Genomic DNA, 19,879 nt, shown 5'->3' on the forward strand with positions numbered 1-19,879 from the left:
TCGGGTGCTCTTACCCACTGAGCCATCTCACCAGCCCCAAAACACTTTTTTTTTTTTTTTTTTTTTTTGGTGGTTTATTGAGACAGGGTTTCTCTGTGCAGCCCTGGCTGTCCTGGAACTCACTCTGTAGACCAGGCTGGCCTTGAACTCAGAAATCCGCCTGCCTCTGCCTCCCAAGTGCTGGGATTAAAGGCATGTGCCACCACGCCCGGCGAGGCACTTCTTTACTGAGGTCGAGCTTCGTTCACTTACCTGCTCTGTAGACCGGAACAACTTCAGGCACTAAGGGATCAGGTGGCTTGGGCATACCATAAGAAACAAATGGATACAAGAAGCTCTGGGAACAGATAGAGGGCGGGCGGGCTCAGTGGGTAAAGGTGCTTGCCATGAGAGCCGAATGACCTGATCCTCTGAGCCCGCTTGAAGGTGAAGGGGAGAACCAACTCCCCATAGCTGTCTTCTGACCGTCACACGTGTGCCTGCACTCCTATACCATGCACACGCGCACACGCACGCGCACACACACACACACACACAAACAACATTTAAAAACACTTCAAGAAATAGTGATTCTTTCTTTAATATGACCATAGATTATCAAGACAAAGGCCACTATTGTTAATATTTGGATGACATTTTTTTTTTTTTGTCATGGCATTTCTAGTCAAGGCTGACCTCCAGTTCCCTAGGTAGTGGACAAGGACCTTGAACTCCTGATCTTCCTGCCTCTACCTAAAAGCTGATTTAGGCAGTACCAGGATTGAACTCAGGGCTTATACATGATAATCAAGCTTTCTATCAACTGATCCACATCCCCAGAGGGATGATAAATGCTTTAATCAATTAATTATCCACTTATTTACTCTTATGTGTATGTATGAATGAGTGTATGTACATGTATATGCACCTCCTGTGTGCCCTCAGAGGCTAGAAGGTGTCAGATGCCCTGGAACTGGAGTTTCAGGTGTTTGTAAGCTGTTGTGTAGGTTCTGGGAGCCAAACCCAGGTCCTCTGCAAGAGCAGAAAGTGTTCTTAACTATGAAGTCATCTCCCCAGCTCCTAGATGATAAAGTCTTCTTAGGTGGTTTGCAGTGATAATCTGTCTGGAAATGAATTGTCAAGAAAATAACCCCACTGGGACTGCTGGGCTGTGGCCGAGCTCCACAGTTCTTGCTTTCCAGGAGATGTTATCTCCACAGGATCTGAGACTGAGGGGTAGAGAGATCCTAGTCTGGTCATCCCATTGCTGTGGATTTTCTTCAGAGCCATGGTGGGAAGCACCATGACACAGCTTCTGGGGACAGGATGAGGGAGGAAAAGGATGAGACAGCCTGAGGTCACCTCAGGAGTCAGGCTATTCAAAAAAGACAAGATGGTGGGAGGAGAGGAAGTTAGTGGGATGGGCTGTTAGTGGGGTGGGGGATGGGCTTGTTAGTGGGACAGGCTGAGGACCTTTCAGCTTCTAGCCTGCCACAGCAGTAACATGGAGGTTTGATTGCAGGGTCCAGTCAAGAGATGGATGGGCCTTGTTCTGTAGGATGGGAAGACACTCTGTAGCCTTGGGACTCAACCTTGGGCAAAGCAGGCCTTGAGGCTCCGTAGGGTGACTATGTTAGAGCCAGTCTTGGGGGACCTGCCGGTGGGAGGGGACTGCCACATATTTACTCAACCTCCTGAGTCCATCTGGCTTGGTTGTGACACTAGCTCGGTGCTTCCCCCCAGCTAACGGCCACAAGCCCAGCGAGCCCCAGGTTCCTCTTTGCTTAGCCTCCCACACAGAGGTCTGTTGAGCCGTGCTTCCATTACCCTGACCTTGGGGGTCACAACAAACTGGTGCCCCCATCCTCCCCAGGAGAAGTGACTGTTGAATGAATAAATGAGTGCCTGGATGGACGCAGTACATAAATGGATGAGGATTATATGGGGATGTCCCTAGGTCCCAGAGTCTTGGGGCACATTGTGTCAGCAAAGAAGAGCTGATGGATGGTCAGCAAGCAGCCTGAAGAGAGGCTGGGGAACAGAAATGAGGTCATTTACCAGTTACCCAGTTGCCTGGACACCCTCAAGAGTCTGCCTTGGATGTTTCCATAAGCAACCAGGCCTGCATACCCTGCCACCGCATACTGCCCAGGCATGTAAGGTCATCCAAGCTTTCCAACGTGTCCACAGCAATGGCAGCAGAACCTTTTGCTACACTTGACCCTTGACCCTTGGTCAGGCCCATTCTCACTCTCGGCCTGTTCAGCAAACTGTGGATATGAAATCAATAGAAACCCCTCAGGACTGACTTAGGGTAGAGGTTTGGAGACTGACCACACCACATGTGGCCGATCTTCACCTCAGACCCCAGTGTCCCCTGAAGGCCCTTCTCCCATACTCTTCTCAGGCTTGTCCATTAGAACGAATGGCTGTGCAGGGTCACCATGGGAACAACTGAGACATTTTTCAAAGGGCAGCTGAGTGGTCACTCAGCACCAGGTGCAGTCTGGAAGCCAGAGGCCACAAATCCAGCACTCTGAACTGGTGTTTTCCTCTCTGACTAGATGTCTACTGGCGATCTTGAATGTTCTGTGGCCAGGTAAGTCGGGTGTTATATAAATCCCTTCATATTGGGTAACTGTATTTCAAAAAGTTTTCCCACAGTCTGCCTGTGTCTTACCAGGCAGAAAATCCTGGCCAACTCCAAAGTGACAATTCAGGTTTGAAAGATCATATGGTCAGTTTCCTGTTAGGATAACCTGCTGATTACATTCACAGGCACTAACTCTCCTGAACAGCTCTTGAATACCTGCCCAGTTTCAGGCCACAAGCACTCAGAGACACGATCACCTATCACTTAAGTCCATAGTCCTGTGGTGCCCCTGCTTACAGGGAGAACACCACAAACACCAGCTGTCTGAAGCAGCCACAGTGTCACATTGTTACAAATGACAATGTAGCCAATGTGAGCCCCAGGATGGATAGCCATAGAGAGCCATGCTTGGTATGTCAGACTCACATTGGCTGAGATGAACAGGGTCACAACCTTATACTGTTTCACCTCTACCATGTTGATCCCGGAAGACTGCTGGAATATGTTGTCAACTGCATTCCCAATGGATTCAGGGGCATCATGAGACCTGCCTGTCACCCTCCTGTTACCTTAGTAGCTCCCTGCTCAGAGCTGTCCTGATGGCCCTCAGTACTCCTGAAGAAGTCTAAACTGTCCAGAATGTGGACTCTGGGATAGTATGATCAAACTGAATGACCATAACACCCCCCCTTTCTTTCTGGGTCTCAAATTCTCCACCCACCAATGGAATGGGAATGAGAGGAGGTTCTAGTCTCCCCTAGCTTCTATGATAGGGACACTTCCAATACTTTGGCTCCTCTGGCATTCCCTAAGTGTCTACTCCAATCTCATTGTCCAAAGCCTGTTGCTAAAGATCCCTGCAAGGTATTCTTGGAAGCAAGGAGAATCCAGCCAGTCCTGAGGTCTTAAAGATGCTCCCTGAGGCAGGTCTGGTGTGCCGTTGCCTACAGAGCTGGAAGAGTGACTCTCCAGCCTGCTGAGATGGCCCCTGGTACCTATCTAAAGCCTCTGTAACTAATGTTGTCTGTGCTCAGAGGATTGGGCTCAGGGAACAAAAGGAAAAACAAAAAGCTTTCAGGAGAAGCTGTCTTGAGACCAGGCAATGAACTCAGCCAGGGTGGGCACTTGGCACCTAGAGATGATCACTGTTCTGGGCAGGCCGTGGTAGTTGCTCTCACTGCAGTCTTTCTTGTTCCTGGATCTGTCCAAATGCTCAGCTTCCACAGGCTGACTAGAGATTTGGTGTACGAGGCTCTGTAGCCAACTTCCCTTGTCCCTGAGCCTGAGGAAAGGTCAACTAATATGTCCCTAACCCAAGTCCTATCAGGGCCACCATGGGGCAAAGGAGGCTCTTTTTTTTTTTTTTCAGAGAGCAATTGAGTGTCCACTGAGCGCCAGGTACACGGTGGGAGCCAGAGAATACAAACAACATTCTGAACTGATCTCTTTCCATGTGATCAAGATTGTTTGTTGGGTGTTCTCGAGCATTCTGTGGTCTGGCAAGTTGACACATTATATAATTCATCAATGCTGAAGAAAGGTGAGCTGGTTTCATTTTCTGTGGGTTTTGGCAGGAGTTGTGAGCAGGTTGTGTGCATTGGGCGGAGGAGTGAATCAAGTGGGCCTTGTTTCTCACACAGCTGAGCACAGGCCGGTCCTCAGAGCCTCTGGTGCAGTCTCGTGGAGTCAAAGGTCTCGAGAAGTCCTTAAGGGCTGGGGACCTAGCTCAGCGGTAGAACATTTGTCAATGTGCTTAACAACCTGGGCCCTGATGCTTCAAAACAGAAAACAAAAGGCCCTAGACACTCCCGGTACAATGAGCTTCTCCCAGGACCCACAACCCTGCCCTCTGGGGATCACTTATATACACATCTCTATGTGGTCCCAGGCTGCTGTTGCTTCTTCTTCTTCTTCTTCTTCTTCTTCTTCTTCTTCTTCTTCTTCTTCTTCTTCTTCTTCTTCTTCTTCTTCTTCTTCTTCTTCTTCTTCTTCTTCTTCTTCTTCTTCTCCTTCTCCTTCTCCTTCTCCTTCTCCTTCTCCTTCTCCTTCTCCTTCTCCTTCTCCTTCTCCTTCTCCTTCTCCTTCTCCTTCTCCTTCTCCTTCTCCTTCTCCTTCTCCTTCTCCTTTCTTCTTCTTCTTCTTCTTCTTCTTCTTCTTCTTCTTCTTCTTCTTCTTCTTCTTCTTCTTCTTCTTCTTCTTCTTCTTCTTCTTCTTTAGACTTATTTATTTTATTTTTTAAACTTTTAAAAAAAGATTTATTTATTTATTTTATGTATATGAGTACACTGTAGCTGTACAGACGGTTGTGAGCCTTCATGTGATTGTTGGGAATTGAATTTTAGGACCTCTGCTCGCTCCGGTCAACTCTGCTTCGGTCAGACCTGCTGGCTCACTCCGACCCAAAGATCTATTATTATATGTAAGTTCACTGTAGCTGTCTTCAGACACACCAGAAGAGGCCATCAGATCTCATTACCAGTGGTTGTGAGCCACCATGCGTCGCTGGGATTTGAACTCAGGACCTCTGGAAGAGCAGTCAGTGCTCTTAACCACTGAGCCATCTCTCCATCACTTGGCCCAGGGTTCTTGACTTAGCCAGAACTTCTCTTCCCATCGAACCCAAGATGCCAGAAATCCGTGTGATTGTGGCATGTCAGTAGGATCAGAGAGCCCTGTTGAAAGCCCAAACTATGCACAGTCCCTCCACAGCTTGAAGCAGTCTCCCTTCCAGGAGCAACTTCCTCACAGGAAGCTGCAAATCCTAGCCACTTTGTTGATAGCCCCTCGTTTTTCTATCCCTTAAGTTCAACCAAGAAATCCCTACCTGGGGCCCCTGCCACCTCTGCCTTTCTGTCTGCAATGCTCCTTCCAACTTGGTGCAGCAAGCTCTTGGTTTTCTCTCACCTTATTCCCTTGTCCTAGAGTCTACTCTCTATGACCTCCAGAGCCTTTGCCATCCCCTGTCCCTCCCCAGCTTGCTCTCAAGCTCCCTCTATCCCCCTGAACTTATTGATCTCTTTAATCTCCGTCTGCTCCAGGAGACTAATTAATTAAGGCTTTTTGATGGCTTCACTTCACAGTGTCCAGTTCAGGGGTGAGGACAGGGAGCTGCTATCAAATGAGGGGTGCCTGGAGCACCCTCAAAGAGTTCCTGGAGCTTGGACCTCTCAGACCAGCCAGGCTGGAGAAGGTGGGACTATCATAGGAGGGAGCAGCGGGGGTGGGGTGGTACTGGGGGGTTTTCTGAGTCCATGACAGATCTGGAGTCCTTGATCTGGAGTCTAAAGAGGGAAACAAGTATCTAGACTTGGGCAGAGGGAGTGACCCTGCGGGTCATATCACCGGCTCCATGGGCCTTATCAGCTAACCTGTGTCCTAAATCCTGGAGCATGACCTGTTCCTGAAGCCACACACAGGCCAAGGCAGTGCAAACGAACTCGGTTCACCCAGCTCTCCACCAGGAACCTGATGAGCTCATAGGCTGTCTCATGGCAGAAGCCAGAAGGTTCTGACTGGACTAGGAATCAGAGAGACACAAGCCTTCCCATCCCATCCCAACCCAGCCACCTGGCCCAGGAGGACTCCCACGGGCAACTGTGAGGAAAAAGGTTTCGCTGAGCCAGTCTGATTCCAGATGTCTGAGAGTTACAGAAGGGTTAGGGAGGGGCAGATCTACTCCTTCTTTGCCTGGAGGTGGCTGTCTATAATCTCCGCCGAGGTTCTCCGATCCTTGACTCCACAAGTGGCTATGCCAGTTGGACTGCACCCTCCCCCCACAACACACGCCTCCTCCATCCAGACAGAGCTGTGGGTTTGGGCAGCCTTGGAAGTACAAGGCTCCCGTGGATCTATCTGTACATGATGTCAGTGGTGGCCTTGTTTAACATTCCTTAGAAAACTTCAGAGGACTAAAGCTTGGTGACCTTTCCACGAGGAAGTTGATATTTTGCCTTGGGCCTGGCTGTAAACTGAGGTCCTCCAGTGACTTGGCCCAGACCTCTTGGGTGGGACACTGTGAGGAATGCTTTGCTTCCTGTGCATACGTCACTGCCCCCCCCCCACACACACACACAACACACACACAACACACACAGCTGCTCCTGTGAATATGTGGATACATACATGGAAACTCTGTCAGTCTAAGCTTTCTCAGCTTCCCCTAGCCTCTCTTTTTTGTTTAAGACATCACTTGTTGGGGACTGGAGAGATGGCTCAGTGGTTAAGAGCCCTGGCTACTCTTCCAGTAGGACCTGGGTTCAGTTCCCAGCACCCACATGGCAGCTCACAACTGCCTGTAATTCCAAGGTCTGACACCCTTGCATAGACAGACAGGCAAACACCAAGGCACATAAAATGAGAATAAATAAATCATTTTTTAATGTAAAAAAGACATCACCTGTTGACAGGTAAGCACGTATCAGGCATTATAGCAGCCCTAAAAAGATACCCAACTGCATCCGCTGGTGTCGGCGAATCTGATCTTATTTTGAAATAGGGGCTTTGCAAATGTCAGTTATGTCAGGTTAAACAAACTTATCCTAAATGAGACTGGGCTCATAAGAAGGAAATCTGGACACTGAAGGTAAGATAGCCATACAAAAAAGGAGGTGGAACATAGAGAAATACTGCTCAGAGAGGCAACATCTGGATGGAGGTGGGAAGGTGCCCCTCCTTGGCATGCCCAGCATACCCTACTGCCTATGGACAGGAGGTTGATGCCCCCTGCACAACATTCAAAGCCTCCCTGGCTACTGTCCAGGCTCTGGGGGCCACAGGGGAGAGAGGAAAGAGAGAGAGAGAGAGAGGGAGAGAGAGAGAGAGAGGCAGGCAGGCCCAGGAAGACTCATTGTCTTCTCAACAGGAGTCCTGATCCTCTCACCCAGCACACACTGCACTCTGACCCCAGGTTTCATTCTGGCCCGAGGACAGGAGCTGCTGGCACCTCCCAGAGCAGGGCCAGGACAATCTGGCCACATCTGTAGAAGCTTGGCATGATCTGGCAGACCCTGAGCCAGGGAGGGTGGAGAAAAAAGGGCAAGGCCACAGCCTGCTTGCTGCTGTACCAATCTTTCTGTGAATTTACAGAGGTTGTCAAAGAGAGGTTTCTGTCCCTGTGCCCATGAGCATGACGGGACAGCAGCACACTCATGAACATGGCCATATGGTATATGGACTAATGGCTTATACTGACACTCTACCTGGTTCCTTCTTTCTTGTCATTTTTGCCTCAACAAACCTTATTTCCAGTTACTCTGACTGGAGATCCTGTACCTGAGGTCTTTCCTTGGCCTGAGGCCATGTGTGGGACTGAAGGGAAATGCCAGGCCCAATTGTGCCCATTGGGAATGGGTGGACAAGGGGACTGGCTCACTCTTCAGAGGCAGCCTTGGGCACTGTTTCATGACATGTCCCAGGGACTTTCAGTGGCAGTGTTTGTCACTCACCATAGTAACAAACCTGTCACTGTTCATCTCCTCCCCTGTCTCCTTCCCTTACCCTCCTGTGTTCCCTCCAGTCACTCTCCATGTGAACGAAAGCCCCTCTCATCCAGCGGTCCTCAACCTCCCTAGTGCTTTGACCTCATGTAGTTGCTACTTCCTAAGCTCGTAATTTCCTTACTGATATGAATCGTAATGTAAATATGTTTGGAGATAGAGGTTTGACAAAGGCATCACAACCCATGTGAGAGAACTGCTGTTAATCCTTTCTCCAGCTACACCAGAAAAGCCCAGATTGAAATACACAGGCAGGGGTACATATACAGTCTCACATAGGTACACACAAACACACACACACACACACACACACACACACACACACACACACACACACACACGCTCTCAGACACACCACAACCACATAAATCAATAGACTCACACATAGACACATGTACACGGATACACAGCCATAGATCCACAGGGCACCCATCCTCAGAATATTCATTACTATGTGTACACACATTGTCAGTGGTGACACGTGCACACATAACTGCCCATGTCTTTCTGCCCATTGTACCTGATGAAGAGAGGACATAAATAGGTCTTTCCTCCAGGAATTCAGATCCCCCAGCTAGAACAAGACGGGGGCCCCAGGGGAGATGAAACTGGCCCGAGGAGGAAGTTCCTGTTCAGAGATCAGGCGACTATAAAGGATAGAGACATTTAAGACCAAGTTCAGGGTCGGGAGGGTCAGAGGTCCGGAGGGTCAGAGGTCGGGAGGGTCAGAGGTTGGGAATCCCCCCATTCCTCATAGTATTTGTTAGGCAAGGGGACTACACAGAACAGGGTGGGAGAGTGGCTGTGAAGTTGCACTCGTTGGGTGGAGCATGCAGTGAGGGTAGAGAGGTGGGAGGGGCTGAGCAGGTGGTTGATGGGCATCTGGCTTTATCCTGAGGCACCACAGATGGACTTCCATTGAGGGACCACACGGTGAGCCCCAGAGAGGCTGACAAGGGCTTCCTCTCTCCTCCACCAGGACCCAAGGCCAGCTGCTTTCTCTCTGGAGCGCAGTCTTTGACTTGTACAGCCTGGAGGTTGTGTGACTCGTGGTTGGGCCTGTTTGGGATATACAGATGACTCTTCATAGAGAAGGCTTTGCCTCCTGGGTGAGCCCCTTGCTTCTTAGAGCTGGGCTGAGAGGTAACAGTCCCTGAAGCATGAATTTACTCTCTAGGGGGAGTTTGTCCTTGCTTGCCTCTGTGACTCCTTTATCTTTCCCTCTCTGACACTTCTTCTGCTCCCAGAAGCCCCAACTCTGCCACTGGAGTGCCTCCCTGCCCCCATACTGGATTGAACTCCACTGAAAACACTCACCAAGCTCAGCCTGTTTGGTGGCCCTCTTCCTGCCTGCCTTCCCTCGCTTAAACACAGTGTTTGTCAGCCAGCCTGCCCTGCTGAGCCAGGTACAGGGGACGGGATACAATGCCACTCCCTAACTGTGGATCCTGTATCAGGGCTGAGGACGAAGCAGTGGAAGTGAACTGTTTACTCCTGAGTGTATAGGACACCCGTCCCTGAGGCCAGTTGTCACTGGGGATGGGGGAGAGTCTCTCCAGATGTCTGTGGATTCCAGGGACTGACGTGTAAAACAAATCTGGTTGGTCTTTTTCTGTGTCACATCAAGGACAAGTATCAAAAATATCTATTATTCACCAAAAGGTCACTGCCCCGGGAAGCTCCCAATTCTAGAGATAGAAGATAAACCTTACCAGGGAGGAGGCTGGAGGAGGGTGAAGCCTCAAGGAACAACCTGGAGTCATAGGAACCATCTCTGAGGAGGCAGTGTGCAGGCTGAGCCTGGAGGACAGCGATCTTACAAAGCAATGATTTGGGGTGAGCAAGGCTGGCAGAGAGAAGAACCAGTGTCACATGGTGTGCTGAGGCGGGACATGCCTCGACCACATCCATCCACTGAGACCAGCAAAGTCTCCTATGCATCTGACAGGCAGGCAGGCCTGAGGTAAACCTCCCCTGCAGGAGCTCACTGGAGTAGGCAGGCCAGGTCAGGGCCAGGAGAGGGAAGGGAGGGAGAAGACAGGACCTGATTCTTCTAAGACTCAGAACCTTCCAAGACTCTGGCCACAGGACATGATGAATTTTATAAAACGGTGAAGTGGCAGAAGGGGTCTCTTGCCAAAGTGTTCCCTCCGAGAAATTAAATCATGAGAGAGACCTAATACATGGAAAGTTTACTAGTGAGAAGGGAAAGGGGGGAGGGGAGAGGGAAATAGTGGGAGGGAGGAAGAAGAGAAGAGGCTGGCCAGGACACATGGGAGGGAGAGAGGGAGAGAGAATAGATGGAGAGAGGGAGGGGAAAGATGGAGAGTCCTTTCATACTCAGGAGCCAGACTCATACCGGGCTGTTGCTAGGTAACTGCTGGGTAGGGCCTAGAGGAAATGCTAACAGATTACCATGAGAAGCTGTGTGTCTTTATTTTACAGCCAGAGAAAATGAGGAAGCAGATGGGATTTTAGAGCAGATGAGGTCACTGCTGGGACTCGCCTTGTGGCCCTGGTCAGAGAGTTTCACAGCCAAGTGAGGGTCTCCCTGCTTCATGGGGACAAGACAGGGATGCCCTTTCCAGTGAGGACCCAGGACTGCATTGCAGTCACATGGGGACCTTGGTAAACTCAAGCTTCTGCCCTCTTTCTCAATGGAAGCCAACTCTGGCAGTCCTGAGAATTGACAATTATAGCAAGATCTGGATGATTTTTTATTGTGGTACCCTACATCTCCTGGAGGCCTGGGCCCAGGAGGACTCACCCTATTTAATGGTCAACTGAGGAGTCAGACATGACATGGTGGTATATGCCCGTAATCTGAACACTCAGGATGTGGGGGCAGGAGAATCTTGAGTTTGAGGTCAGCCTGGATATATCATGAATTCAAGGCTGGCATGAGTTCCACAGAGAGATCCTCTCCCCGTGCAAAATCAAGGCCCAAGCCAGGTGTGGTGGCACATGCCTATAAACCCAGCATTGGGGAGGCTGAGGCAGGTAGATCTCTGAGTTCGAGGCCAAAGTGATCTGCAGAGTGAGTTCCAGGACAGCCAGGGCTCCACAGAGAAACCATATCTCAGAAAACTAAAAACTGGGGGCGGTGAGGGGGGGGGTGAAAACCAAAAACTCAACAACAAACCCAAGGGCTGCTGGCAAGACAGCTCAGCAGGCAAAGGTCCCATCTCCCAATGATGCAAGTCTGATGATCTACGTTTGATTCCAGGAATTCATGTAAAAGCAGAAAGAACACATTCCAAAGAGCTGTCCTCTGACCTCCACAGGAACATCGTGGCAAAGCACTACATTAAAAAGGGCCAGGGATGTAGCTCAGAGGTAGCGAGCTTGCTTAACACAAGCCAGGTTTAAATTCTCTCCCCTGAAGCCATAACTTAGTGGTTAAGAGCACTGGCTGCTCTTCCAGAAGACCCCAGTTCACCTGCTTCTGCCCTTCAGAGGCACAAGGCACACAGGTGGCACACCAACATGCGTACAGGCAAAACACCCATACACATAAAATAAATAATTTAAAAATATGACCCTCTGAAGCCAGGTGGCAGTTTGACAGACCTTTAATCCCAGCATTCCATAGGCAAAGGCAGGCAGATCTCTGAGTTAGAGGTGAGCCTGGTTTACAGGTCAAGTTCTTGGACAGCCAGGGCCACACAGAGAAACCTTGTCTCAAAACAAAACAAAACAAAACAAAACAAAACAAAACAAAACAAAACAAAACAAAACAAAGCAAAGCAAAGCAAAGCAAAGCAAAGCAAAGCAAAGCAAAGCAAAGCAAAACAAAACAAAACAAAACAAAACAAAACAAAACAAAACATGTGTGTGTATGTTCATATATGACTATCTGAGTGACAGTGACCCTTCACAGGACAACTTGGGACTTTCTAGTATGAGACTATCTACTGTGGGAGAGTTTTAGCTCTATCTCTTTTGTGGTGTCTCAAGACCCCACCACAAAAGTATTGCAGCACCCAAAAATGGTTCAAACCTCTTAGTCATTCTCCCTGAACACACTAGGGTTAAAGGGCAGGTCTGTAGACAGATAAGTTCTAATCTTAGTACCTCTTTACCAACTCTGTGCCTCAGTTTCTCCATCAATAAAATGGGCTTAGTTCTGCACTGCTCCTGGTGTTGAGGTTGACTCCATTTGCATGTTATCTATCCACTCAGAAGGTGAGAGGTTTTTGTTTGGTTTGGGTTTTTGTTTTTGTTTTTCCAGACAGGGTTTCTCTGTATAGCCCTGGCTGTCCTGGAACTCACTTTGTAGACCAGGCTGGCCTTGAACTCAGAAATCTGCCTGCCTCTGCCTCCGGAGTGCTGAGATTAAAGGTGTGTGCCACCACGCCTGGCTTGGTTTGGGTTTTTTTTTTTTGTTTTTGTTTTTGGGTTTTTTTATTTTTTTGGTTTTTTGAGACAGGGTTTCTCTGTGTAGCCCTGGCTGTCCTGGAACTCACCTTGTAGACCAGGCTGGCATCAATCTCAGAAATCTACCTGCCTCTGCCTCTGCCTCTGCCTCTGCCTCTGCCTCTGCCTCTGCCTCTGCCTCTGCCTCTGCCTCTGCCTCTGCCTCCCAAGTGCTGGGATTAAAGGCATGCGCCACCACGGCCAGAGAAGGTGAGAGTTATTCTTTGCTCACCATCTGGTTCCAGGCTACTTCTTCAAGTCCCATTATGCTCTGACCTCTTGGGTATCAGTGTTCAATGTCCTCAGGTTCTCTCATGGGGCATAAAGACCTATGGCCAATCCTTTTCTGGCCTGCTCCAGGTATCCATGTTGGTCTAGTGTCTCTGACCCCTTGCCTTCACCTGGATAACAGGCCAGACAACTTTCACAGGTACTGTAGATTGGACCCCACACCCCTTCATGACCTTATCAGAAGACTGAAGTCCAAGTGGCCAATGACTTCTGAATCCGCAGAGCCAAGTCACATTCTGTAACAGTGCTGGCCAATACAGCAGCCACTGACCACATACAGCTAATTATATTTAAGTGAATTAAGGTAAAATTAGATGAGGAATTCAGTTCTTCAGCCACACTAAGTATTCCATACTCACATGTGACCCATGTATATGTTGGACGGAGCACATGAACATTTGCATAGCCCCGGAGAAGTCTTTTGGTTATTACTGGTTTAGAGCAGGATTCTCTGTCTTGGCTGCCCATTGGACTCACCTGGAGAACTTTAAAAACACTGCTGTTATACCAGGCATGATGGTGTACACTTTTAGTCCTAGCACTCACTGAGCAAGAAGATCCATGAGTTCAATGCCAGCCAGGTATAGAGAAAGACTTCCTGGCTGGCCAGGGATTAATAGTGAGACCATGGCACCAACAGAATCTGCGATTCTGGGCTGGGCATATAGCTCACTAGGTAGAGTGCTTGCCTAGTGTGTACAAGGCCTTGTGTTTGACTCTGGTGCCTTAGACACCACCCTCACGCCCACCCTACCCCGGGTCCTGACATAGTGAGCTGTTGGATTTGATCCCCAGGACCACACAAACTGAGCCTGGTGGTGCATGCCATCGATCCCAGCATTTAGGAGGCAGAGGCAGGAGGATCTACATGCTGAATTTGATGTCAGCAGCTTACCCTTGCAGAGGTTCTGCACAGTAGCCAGGCTGAGAGACTCTGCTCGAAAGCTGTGGCCGCTTTATTAGTAGGGAAAAATCTACACTTTGAACTCAGGCCTTGTGTATTTAAAAACTCCGCTCTTGGCCCACGCTTGCAGCCCGCACAGCAGAGAATATCGCTGAAGAATTTGCCTCATCACGGCTGGGATTCCCTGGCTCCTCCCTTGGCTCTGGGCACTGGGAAAATGGCCTGGGTCTTTTGGAGAGAGGAGAGAAAGGGCATAGGTCAGGCTTAGCGGGGTGCGACTAGAAGGCCTGGAACCCCATCTGAGCTGAGCAGTGCGGTTAATAGTCAGCTAGGATCCACACACTTCTTAGAAGCTGACTGAAGGGGACACACGGTTCAAAGCCAGCGTTAGTTCTTATTTCCAGGAAGCACAAGACAGTTCTAGGCATGTCTTCGACCTGCAATGTGGCAAGAAAGGCCAAAGCTAGGTGCTCATTTAGAAGGACCCCTGTTTAATGTCCCTATTGGTAAGGTGGGTTTTTCCCCCCTTGGGGTGGGGGGGTGGGGGTTGTTGTTTGCTTTGTTTTTTAAGCCAGAGCTGCTGCTGGACTGAGGAGCTGGGATAGGCAAGACTGTAGACCTATAACCCCATTGGCTCACTTCTCTCTCTAGGATCTGGCCTTCTTTTAGAGAAAGCTGACTCAGAGGGTCATGTCAGCTCTGCAAAGGGTACCACGGAGACCAGAATTGCTGTAGGATTCCCTAGGGAGGGAGTGTTGCAGAATCACTCTCATAGTAGGTGGCTCTGGGCCAGAGTCCCATGGAGGGGCATGGGGAACTCTTGTTTCACCGCAGAACTAGAGCAGCAGGTGGGGCTCTGGAGACGGATTCCAAGGATCTAGTCTGCTTCCGGGTCCTCACAATCTGGTTTACCCCTGATCTCATCTGCTTTGTTCTGATTCTCATGTTTCTGTTTTAGTTCTCTTTTCAAGACCTCTGTGGAGAGTGTCACCTACAGACAAACTGTCCTCCCTCAACCAGGTAAGGCAGTTACAGTACGGTAATTACAGGTGTGGACCTGTAATCACAGCACTTGGGACACAGAGGCACGAGGACTGGAGTTCAAGGCCATCTTTGACTACATAGTGAACTGGAGGCTAGCCTGAGCTACAAGAGATCTTGTCTGAAAAACAAAACAAAACAAAACAAAACAAAACAAAACAAAACAAAACAAAACAAAACAAAACCAAGAAACAAAACAAGGCTAGTTGTGGTGGCCTGGTCTACATAGTGAGTTCCAGGCTAGCCTAAGCTACACAGTGAGACCCTGTCTCAACAACGAAGGACAATAATGAAATCAACCCAGTGTGTCAGATGGTAATACGTCACCAGAGGAAAATGAACAAGACCTGATGGAAGCGATAGTCAGAACCAAGTTATCACTGGTACAGAGTCCAGTATAAAAGTTGTGAGCTGGGGGTGGGTAGGGGTGGGGGTTGGGGGTTGGGGGTGGGGAGAGCGAGCCCTGGGAGTAGGGACAGGAGGTGCTGGCTAGACTGCTACAGCAGAGGAAGTATGAAGTCATACGCTTCATATTAAATGACAGAGGAACATCAGGCTCCAACATGAATTAATAGCTCATGGGATTTCCCCGTCCTCGTGTAGCAGGTAGAGTGCTATGATCATGCTATAATTGTGAGCAGAGAGGCTGGGAGGGGTGGTGTGACTCTTACTAGCTTATCCAGCTTGCAGGTGGCCGAGGCCGGATGCATCCCCAGACCAGACCAGCCCAACCCTGGGGACAAGCCCTGAGCTGCCCTGGCACAGAATTTCCAACAGAACAAGACCGCCTGACAGTATTGATGGCCTTTCCAGGCTGGGACGGACTAGGCTAGGCTGAGGAGAGGGGGTGCCTGTCTTTCCTATCATGTCTTCATCCTGTTCTGGATAGCCTCTGTCTTCATCCTGTCCTGGATGACCTCTGTCATCATCCTGTCCTGGATGGCCTCTGTCTTCTTCATCCTGTCCTGGATGGCCTGAGGACTGGGGTTGTGGAATGGTGACAGGAAGAGAGACTCAGGCAGATGGACATGCCTGTGGCCTCAGGCTGAGACTTCCCGGGGGACAGAGGCCTGGACAGGCAGTGTCCCTCTTAACATCAAGCTCCCTCCAACATGGTCCTCAAACACCAACCTCTGACACAACATGGAGCCCAGGTCAGAGCTGCAGTCCAATCTAGAGGAGCTGAGGAGGGGAGGAGGGTGGCTCACTGAGGGGCGCTTCTCTTGTCTCTCTTCCCAGGCCGGTAGGGAGAGAAAACTGAGATGTGGAAAGCTCTGGAGGAGACCTGGAGACCAAGCAAAATCTTCCCATGACTTGGGCGCACTGGGAATAAAACTAACATTTGAAAACCATTTTACTTAAGTTTTTCTTTTGTTTTGTTTATTTGTTTGTTTGTTTGTTTGAGACGGGGAGACGGGGTCTTTCCATGCAACCTTAGCTGTCCTGGAACTTGCTCTGTAGACCATGCTGACCCTGAACTCGAGAGCTCTTCCTGCCTCTGCCTCCAAGTACTGAGATTAAAGCTGTTCACCACCCTGCCTGGGCTCAGAAGTTTTTACAAATTCCACTTTCCTTTTTCTTATTTATTTTGTGGCACTGAAGATGAGATTTAGGGCTTTGATGGGGCTGCAGCCTCAGCTTCCTTTTTTTACATACCTTTCCTTTACATTTGTTTAATCTACTTTTGTGTTTGCAGGCACATGTGCCATGGTGTGAGTGTGGAAGTCAAAAAAAAAAAAAACAGCGTGGAGGAGTTGGTTCTCTCTTTCCACCTTGTAAGTTCCTTCCATTGGGGTGGGGAGGTGTGGTGGAAGAGGGTGTGTCCCTGTGATTACAGTGGCTACCAGAGTGATGATCAAGGGAGGAAAGAAGATAGTTGGGTTTAACAGCATTAAGTAGCCAGTGTTGGTCCAAACTTGTGGACTCTGACCCCAAGTAATTTACTCCAGGCATATTTAAGCATAGCACAATTCAGTGAAAAATATTCCTAGTGATAATTAGTTCCATCTCACACGCACAATAAAGCTTAAGACATGATGACACTGAAATTCTTTGTACAAGGGACATCTACGACTGACAAGCTCATTCTAAGGGTCCTGGGGAGGATTCCGTGTGATCGCAGCCACATGGACAATGTGTGATAAAGGTCTTCAGACTATTAACCACATCTGTCCCCAGACTCCTGGGTGGATAACGGGTTATGCATCCCTTCCTTTGAAGGAACAAGCCCATGTGTTAACATTCTTGGTTCCCTTAGTGCTTCTCTGTGAGCACAAAGACCTCTGTGCCTCCCTCACCTTCTGGGGACTAAATTCAAGGCTGAACTCAACTTGCAGCAAGCTCTTTTCCTGCTCAGCCATATTGCTAGTCCTTTCCTTTTAAAAACATCCATCCATCCATCCTTCCATCTACCTACCTACCTACTCACTTTGTTTTATGTGTATGTGTCTGTATGTGTGTGGGTACCAACCTCTGTGTGAAAATGGAGGCCAGAAGAGGGGGGCAAAGCAATGAGTTCTAGAGAAGAGTTACTTACCCTTTTTAACACTTTGTTTTGAGACACGGTCTTACTTAGTTTCCCAGGTTGGCCTCATATTTACTCTGCAGCCCAGGAAGACTAAGAACCTGTGATCACCCTGTCTCAGCTTCTTCAGTAACTGTGACTACAGGGCTGAGACACTGAGCCCGCTTAAATTTAGTCTTCTGAACTGAAGATTCCTCTAACCACGGGCAAGGGTATTTAACAGGTAAAACAGACAAAGCCCCACAACTACCCCACCCCAAATTTTAAGTTTGCATTATTATTATTTGTTATTATTATTATTATTATTATTTGTTTTTTCTTTGTGCAATAGCCTTAGCTGTCCTGGAACTCACACTGTAGACCAGGCTAGCCTATGAATTTACAGAGATCTGCCTGCCTCTGACTATACAGTGCTGGGATTAAAGGCATGCACAACCACACCCAGTTTAAATCTTCAATTTGTTAGATTTTCCTGCATTGTCTCTCTTACCCCGCCCCCCAAAACCCTTCATCTTCTACACACACAGACACACACCCGGTGCCTTGAATGTTCAGCTGGCTATGGAGACAAGGTTGTATCCTGCCCTAAGTTACTTTACATTGTGTGACAAACAGCAGCTTATCAGCTATGCCTTGCTCTAGGGGACTCCACATTATACAGCAGCAGATGGTGTTGTAGTGGATGCAAACACAGAGGCAGAGTGACTTTTCTTTTTTGTTTGTTTTCACATGTAGCTTATCACCACCTGTCTAGGCACCAGCCATGACACACAGACTAATACACACCTCATTTTGTCAAGTGAAAAGTCACCACCTACATTCTTCTCCAAGTAGAGAGGAAACTTGTAGGCACGTGGGTGTTTTAAAACCAAACCAGAGGGGCTAGAGAGATGGCTCAGAGGTTAAGGGCATTGACTGCTCTTCCAGAGGTCCTGAGTTAAATTCCCAGCAACCACATAGTGGCTCACAACCACCTGTAATGGGATCTGATGCCTTCTTCTGGTGTGTCTGAAGACAGCTACAGTGTACTTGTCATATATATATAATAAAATCTTTTAAAAAAAAGTACCAGAAATTCCAGGCCTGAGAACTTTGTTGACTTGTGCCTGGATCTCACTCTGTAACTTTGGCTGATCTAGAAATAGCTGGCCTCAAATTCACAGAGACCCTCCTGCCTCTGCTCCGAAGAGCTGAGATTGAAGGCACATGCTGCCATGCCCAGCCCCTTGAGAACTCCTCGGAACAGACTGGACCAAGGAAGAGTGCAATAACCTCCTCTGGGTTCCATAAAAAGAAGACCTAACACCTGTAACAGCGCCACTAACCTGCTTTTCAGTGACCAGTCCCCCAGTCACCAAGTGAATGTGTGAGGGGCCAACAGAATTCACAGTCCTTAAGACTCAACGCAACTCCCTCTCCTTAACTTGGCTCATTCAAATTCCTCTGTTTGTCCATCCATATCTGAGATGCCCCGTGTCTCTGCAGCCCCTCTGCCCCTGCAGGGTGGCCCTGAGAACCACCTACAGTTCTCAACTGTGCTCATTAACAACATGTATAACAATATTCAGAACTCCTCGCAACTGTATCCGTTCCCTACCTCTCCTTCCAGCAAGGCTTCTTTGAAATGTGTAGATCTCTTCAATCTCTCCTGTGTAGTCTACATAATAGTACATTGTTGGGGACTGGAGAGATGGCTCAGTGGTTAAGATCACTGACTGCTCTCCCAGAGGTCTTGAGTTCAATTCCCAGCAACCACATGGTGGCTCACAACCATCTGTAATGGGATCTGATGCCCTCTTCTGGTGTGTCCAAAGACAGAGACGGTGCACTGATATAAATAAAATAAATCCTTAAAAACAATACATTGCGTATGCATACATTCCTATATACACATATTTCCATGTACCTTATTATGTAAAGGTAAGAGATCTGGAAACAATGTTAGCAATTAAGATTGGAATCATGTAACTAGAGTTATAGATCAGATGGGACCTTGCTTTGCCTAGCATGCATAAATCCCCACCACTGTGTAAACCAAACAAGATGGTATAAGCCTGTATTTCCAGAACGGAGGCAGGATCATCTGAAGTTCAAAGCTTTCTTCGGCTAATGCAGTGATCTGAAGGCCAGCCTACATGAAACCCCACAACTGCCGAAATACCATTCAGGCTGTAAAACTCAGCACATGGATAGCACCGCCTGCCAAAACTAAAACAATTACCTAATTCGTCAAAGTCCAGAGATATGGGAAACTCTCTAAATGTACTAACCTTGCTTTTGGACTTCTGTGGTTTCTCTTCTGACTAATTGTTCATGTTAAGTATGTCAATCTAGAACATGTTTTTTTTTAAAAGATTTATTTTATTTATTATATGTATTTATGTATTATATGTATATACTGTAGCTGTCTTCAGACACCAGAAGAGGGAATCAGGTCTTGTTACAGATGGTTGTGACACACCATGTGGTCGCTGGGATTTGAACTCAGGACCTCCGGAAGAGCAGTCAGTGCTCTTAACCACTGAGCCATCTCTCCAGTCCCCCAGAACATTTTATGCTTAAAAGCTCACCCTGAGAAAGCCTTGCGGCTACAATGGGATCTTGAACAACACCCAGTGTAGTTGCTGGCTGGCTAA

General features: G+C 48.5%; 1 long non-coding RNA gene across 5 annotated transcripts; it reads left to right on the plus strand.

Annotated features, from left to right (window-relative positions):
• The first annotated feature begins 1,432 nt into the window (after positions 1-1,432).
• Gm33564 lies at positions 1,433-16,449 on the plus strand. 5 transcript variants are annotated; one of them, XR_001779297.2, is made up of 8 exons: positions 1,433-2,578; positions 3,942-4,112; positions 4,915-4,991; positions 5,653-5,762; positions 9,047-9,210; positions 9,315-9,473; positions 14,637-14,698; positions 16,416-16,449. It is a non-coding gene; the product is annotated as a predicted gene, 33564 (long non-coding RNA). The 5 variants fall into 5 exon arrangements; XR_379813.3 differs by lacking the exon at positions 16,416-16,449 and adding an exon at positions 15,403-16,065; XR_001779296.2 differs by lacking the exon at positions 16,416-16,449 and adding an exon at positions 15,959-16,065.
• Positions 16,450-19,879: the final 3,430 nt, after the last annotated feature.

This window comes from Mus musculus, chromosome 9 (assembly GCF_000001635.26).
Source record: "Mus musculus strain C57BL/6J chromosome 9, GRCm38.p6 C57BL/6J".
Lineage (NCBI taxonomy): Eukaryota > Metazoa > Chordata > Mammalia > Rodentia > Muridae > Mus > Mus musculus.